Genomic DNA, 6,100 nt, shown 5'->3' with positions numbered 1-6,100 from the left:
TTTCATTTTAATTTGCTTTAACAAATCCCGGTTTAAATGTCGCATGGCAATATAGCGAAATACGACTTTAAATTTACAACTTTTTTTTCTCAATTAAACCGCTCGACAGTAACGGGCTGTGTCGGGCCAACGTGCCAGGGTATTTAAACAATCTGTGTATGAAAATGGCGCCGAACGCACAGCAAAACAAACAAACGGTAACTTAACCCCATCGCGGGAGGAACACAGATCTTAAATTTGGTTTACCTGCTCTGGGGTTAGCATCAATGGGACAGCACACGGCACAAAACCCGACAAAATCCTATATTCCCGCACGTTCAGAGGAGAAACAATGTTGCGGAGCCACACATGCTTTGTTGTGCCGAAGGTGTCCGACGCCTCGTAAAGGGGTGGAGTCTCACGCCGAGGCTTGGACGTGAGTTGACCCACTCGAGAACCGACCAGCATGCCGGGGTGGAGGGGGATGCACACGACTTTCATGCGACGCCGATTAGACCCGCTCCGTGCCTCTCTAAATATAAATCTGGGCTGTGGAAATAGCGACTGAGAACCTGAAAGGCCCGGAAAACGCAAGAGTGACATATAACTGTCAATATCTGCGGACAAATGACAGATTCCCACCGTCATCGGCGTATCACCATTTTCCGCTAATGACAGGAAAATATTTACAGCAATTGTCCACTTTTGATTCGCAACTCATCACTAGGTTGGAACAATATACTAAGCCTCATTACAAAAAAATTCCCAGCAGGCACGGAGGAAGGCATGCCAAAGAGTACAATCATTAACACAGTACAATGAAAGAAGAGGGAGGCAGAGAAGCACCAGGAGTACTCTTGAGAGTCTTTCCCATTCTTTTCAAGCACCAACCTGGTGCATTCATCTGCACAATATGGGGGTGTCAGGACTACAGCCCCGAGCCGGCCGGCGTGGTACTGAAAGAGGCACGGTTTCAAACTCATGAGGAAAAGTGGCACGTCCAACAACAGACCTTCTTATTTAAATCTAAATATTCAAAAACAAACCAGCAAGCACACACACACGTCTGCACACACATACACACAAGCTGTCTTGTGGACCCCGGCACTGGTCCCCACCCATCTGCCTGACCCCATTAGGGCCATACGGCTCACAGGCAGAGGGGGGAGAGGGTACATTATTCTCTAAACCACACTGGTAAGGCACCATCACCTTTGTCTCACAGAGACAAGTTCATGTGGCATACGCAGCAGCGTCGCATGCCATTTCTGGACAATTTATCTGCCATTCATCGAAGAAAAAGTCTTACCAGTTTAAAGGTTCCTCCAAACATCCGACGATTTAGATTTTTATAAAGTCCGAAGCAGTTAACAAGAAACATGAGATGCCAAATGATGAGAAAGGAAAGAAAAGGTATCCCTCTGGCACAATAACAGTCGACAATGGCATTTTTTTTCCTTTAGACTTTGATCACAGAGCAAAGTGACAACGTATCAGCAGCACCACGTAGCGTTCAGACTCGTGATGTTAAACATTTACCGAAACATAATACATTAACAGGAAGTATCTGACTTTTGGATGTAGTTAATTTGTGCAATTTTTTTGGTTTCTTCTGTACAAAGACAGAGGACGCGCGAGGGAGAGAATCAAAGACTATATAAAACTACTCGCGGTGCCTACAGTTGCTTAGGAACCCCTGCCCTGCCCTGTGCATACTGCAAGGAGCAGGTGTTGAGCTGGACCCAGGAGAGGGAGGAGAAGAGGAGCAGCAGTCACAGACCCACAGTCCCTTGAGACAGCGACAGACTGGAACCACAGACTCTGAGGCGACCCACTCACACAGTCGACACACCCAAAACACAGACACGCACTTTCTGTTTCCCCCGTCACTCTTCCTCATTTGTTCAAAAGCACGGGCAGACACGCACATACGATGGTGCAGTGCATTACTCCAGCTGAGTGCATGGGGGTTATGTTTGTTTGGAACATCTTTATCCCTCCCTGGCTCCATCACTCGGTGATTACATAATGTCCCATACCACTTCCACCCAATTCATCTCTCTTTGACTTTCAATACCGCATCTGGGTACACATCACACACTGAACCGCCTTCCCTCTTATGTAAAACAACATGTGCAGCTTTTGAAAATGCTTTAAATATGAATTTTGAGTGCATGTCATGGAGGCATGGTTCCAGGGGTTTTATTTGTGCTCAGGATCTGAGCTCTCAAGCGCACTGACGGGATAGATGGTAAACGAGCATCAATATTCATAGTGCACCATTAAGTTATGAAGAATTTATGAACCAGGAATGTTTCGTGTTTCTGCCCCTTTCTGCCAGCAGACATGTTGCCCCCCCCTTCTTGTTTCAGGCCAAGTTTTAATTCTCTCACACTTTAGAGATTTTAAATTACACAGTATGATGTTTCTACAAAAAATAAGAGTAAGGACATTATGTTTAGTAGGTTAAGTGTGTCCTGTGCTACACCCTAATACAGAGAATAGGACAGGGCAACTTTCCCAAAAAAATGAGTCATATATATTTTCCAGCTAGTAAAACTGCCATAAACATTTGCATCCACAGGCACTGCAAAGTGATGGCACAGATTGGAAACGACATGTTTATATGAATATGCACAAACTTGGATCTCATTTGAGATTTAAAACATTGTGAAAAAGACACCGTACCAAGCCCTGGGGCTCACGGTACATTGAACAAATTGTAGCAGACATTCTAGGCCACCTGAGTACATGTTACATTGTGTTCGATCAGCTGAAACTACTATGAATGGTCAAGTTGTCTTAGTTTACACTGCCACCTGGTGGAGAGATGGCAAAAGACTTAACTTCTCACATGCATGTTGATTTGGCTGACTAGTCACTGTGATGGAAATGGTGTAAAAACTGGCTATATATCTATCTTTCTGTCACACTCTACAACATTCTAAACAATGCACCATAATTACACTTCTAATGTCTCCTCTACGCTGACACTTTTCAAAGACATTGTCCAATCTGGATATAAATGTGTGTATGTTGAATCTTGAGGAGAAAAAAATAAAAATAAAAATCCATGGTGAAAGCTCAGATCCATATTCTAATATTAATTATTTGTCATGAGAGACGCAGTCCCCGCTAATCATAGTCTACGTTAACACTGAGCTGTAATGCATGCTGGGGAGCATGTGTTCATGAGAGATAATGTGTTTGCGTCCAGATGCCTGAGGGTGACAGGGTCACGCTACCCCTCCCAAAACTAGTCTGATGTGGGCACCAGCAAGTCAACAAAAACTGTGTACCATAAATTCAGCTACAAGCTCTCGTGGGGATTCCTTCACAATGTCTTGTTCAAATCGGTTTGACCCTGAACATTAGAAAAGGATGTCGTGCATTTTTAATTATAACTTAATCATAAAATAATGTACAACACGCCTTTCTCCTGGTTTATGACGGAAAAGTCAAGATTGAGAAGCAGCAGTCATCTTTTCACACAATTAAATGAAGGATTATATTAGAAGACGCATTTTACCCAGGTACACCTACAGTGAATACATGCATGCAGAAGATACAGATGAAGTCTACAAAGTCTGCAGTCAAATCCCAGGGGAGTGGCACATCAAACTGAAGTAATCAAGAATTAATATTTAATAGTCTCTATAAAGACTGATGAGCTGTGACTTCATAGAAATGTTTAATAAATATAAATGAAATGCTCCTCTGCAGCCGAGCTGGGCTGTTTAATTGAACTGGCACTCAGCATTATCTTTAAATCATGCTGTGTACTTTAACAATATAATTTACCTGAAGAGGGGGCCAATCTGCACATACATTTTTGATTAGGTAAAATACCTGTTACTCTGTATGTGCTGTATGCAAAACATCAATGCAGTGCCCTCAAAGCAATCCTCATATGCAATGGTTCGGTGGGATCATTACTACAACAACAGCTCAGATGCCATTTTTTTCTCCCCACGCAGCTTAAATTGTATTTGATACTCACATCATGTCCACGTAGAGGATTGTTGTGCGATGCAGGGTCAGTCCCAGACAGTGCAACCAGGTCAGAGGGGAAGAGACATGAAGAGAATGTGTCAATGCAATAAAATACTCCTACTACCTATGTAACAGGACACATAATAGGATAGTTCATACAGTTTAATAAACTAGGTGGCAGCACACAGACTCAGGGAGACCTACAGGATGCAGGTGAACCTTTATTTTGCTGCTGCAATTGCACTGTATGTCATCAAAAAGTAGCCTGGGCGCACAAACAACTGCTAATTGATCACACAGCTGACAGGTCTGAACCTGAACGTGAATAGTTCTGCGGAAGTATAGCATGTAGTGCTAGCGTCCCGCTGAGAGGGGAAAACAGTGTAACAAGGTTGTAGTTGACCCAAATCAGTTAAGTCAAAAATAATTCTATTACCACGCTTTCTTCTAGATTTCTACTTCTGTCATCTGCATAATGAACAGACCCATACAATTAACATTATTCCTATAGCACTACTGTTTAGCTTTGAAAGTCTTGTTTCTGCTAATTAGGCTGGTTAGGTATATCTGGTTTTTTGTAAGTGGTTGGGGCCCAGGGTCTCTGGTCTTGCGGAGGCGACCTTACAACCAACCTCTTGCAGACATTTCTGATCAGTTTTTTTTTTTTTTTTATCGTGTTCTCGAGAGACTGCGGTAAGTTAGGAGCCCTGTCTCTTGTTTTCGATGTAGGCTAACGGCACAAACATCCCTGACCTCGTCGTATTGGCCGTAATCCCCCTGAATAGCTACGGCAGGATTGAACTCTGCACTAACTGGCGCCGCCGCGAAACGGGGGAAGGAAGAAGAAACAAAAACAAAACAGGGGAAAAAAAAAAAACCCTTCGCTGGAAAAGGTGTGCGATGTAAACACAATGGCGGTGTCTGAGTAAGCGAGTCGTACCTGAGCAGACTGACGTCTCCCCTGTGTGCTTTGTCCACCTTTAGTCTGATGCCATTGTTCCGCTGCTTCCCTTCAGGACAAGTTGGAGACCATCGATCAGGCTTCCACCGAGAGGCAATGACGCAGTTGCAATGACGAAGCACTAAGTTGCGATGGGTGGAGATCGGAGGTGGGGGCTTTACTTCAAAAATCCCATAGATTACTCGTTACTTGTTATCTTTAAAGGTAACCGAGTACTTGTGGTCTCCCCGAGCGAGCGTGACACATCATCACTTGTCCTTAAAACGTGCCAGGGCGTTTCTGTTTACCGCTCCAGGTGAGTCAGGTCCAGGACGCTTCCTGCAGCACGGTGGGTGTTGGTGGGAGAAGTTATCCAAAGCGCCTCAAACAGAGATGGGGACGCACCTAAGGAGAAGTTAGGAGAATGGGGCCCAGGATGTTAATACTGAGTCCATTTCGAAATGTCAGCTCACTGCACAACAGGTGCAGCTCCCCTGCTGCACGGGCATATATTTACACGAGGGGTTTCCGTACCGGGGCCTGGCCCTTAGAAGAATGTGTGGTCAAACATGAAGCTTTTGTTCAAACTACTGCCAACTTTTCAGCCAGTGTTACAGTGACCGATTACACACACGCAGGTCTGGTATCAGCAAACTCACGTCTGCACACGCTTTCAAACTTTACTTGTGGCTCCACAGCGGGGCGCTGCTGTGTGCGTGGTTGTGTGGAGGTGAAGGGAGGTTGCTGGTTATTATTATTATTTTTTTTTTTTTTGGAAATAATTTGCATCAGAGTGCTCATATTTCTTTAGACACCAAGGAACAAACCCGAAACTAAAAACAGTTGTCTCTGTAACAAGTAGCTCCTGAATAAATATGAGCCAAGGATTAATAATAGATACTGATTGCTTTCTATATCTGATCACTCACTTCATGTTCCTGATTGATTCGAAAAAAAGGGATGTCATGCAACCACGTAACTACTTATTACTTCCATTGAAAATACATTAGTTACTATTATTTGTGTCACTCCAAAATGAGGTGGTAGAAAGCATTATAAATTCATGATGACCTTTCCATCACTTTCCAATAGTGTCTCCTCAATAAAGTAGTGCACCAAGTGTATAAGGCGCACACACAAATCCTGGGTACGGCTCCATTTGATGACCTCGGATATCTCCTTAAAAAG

This window comes from Xiphias gladius, chromosome 22 (genome assembly GCF_016859285.1).
Source record: "Xiphias gladius isolate SHS-SW01 ecotype Sanya breed wild chromosome 22, ASM1685928v1, whole genome shotgun sequence".
Classification (NCBI taxonomy): Eukaryota; Metazoa; Chordata; class Actinopteri; order Istiophoriformes; family Xiphiidae; genus Xiphias; species Xiphias gladius.
This window is presented reverse-complemented; position numbering follows the sequence as displayed.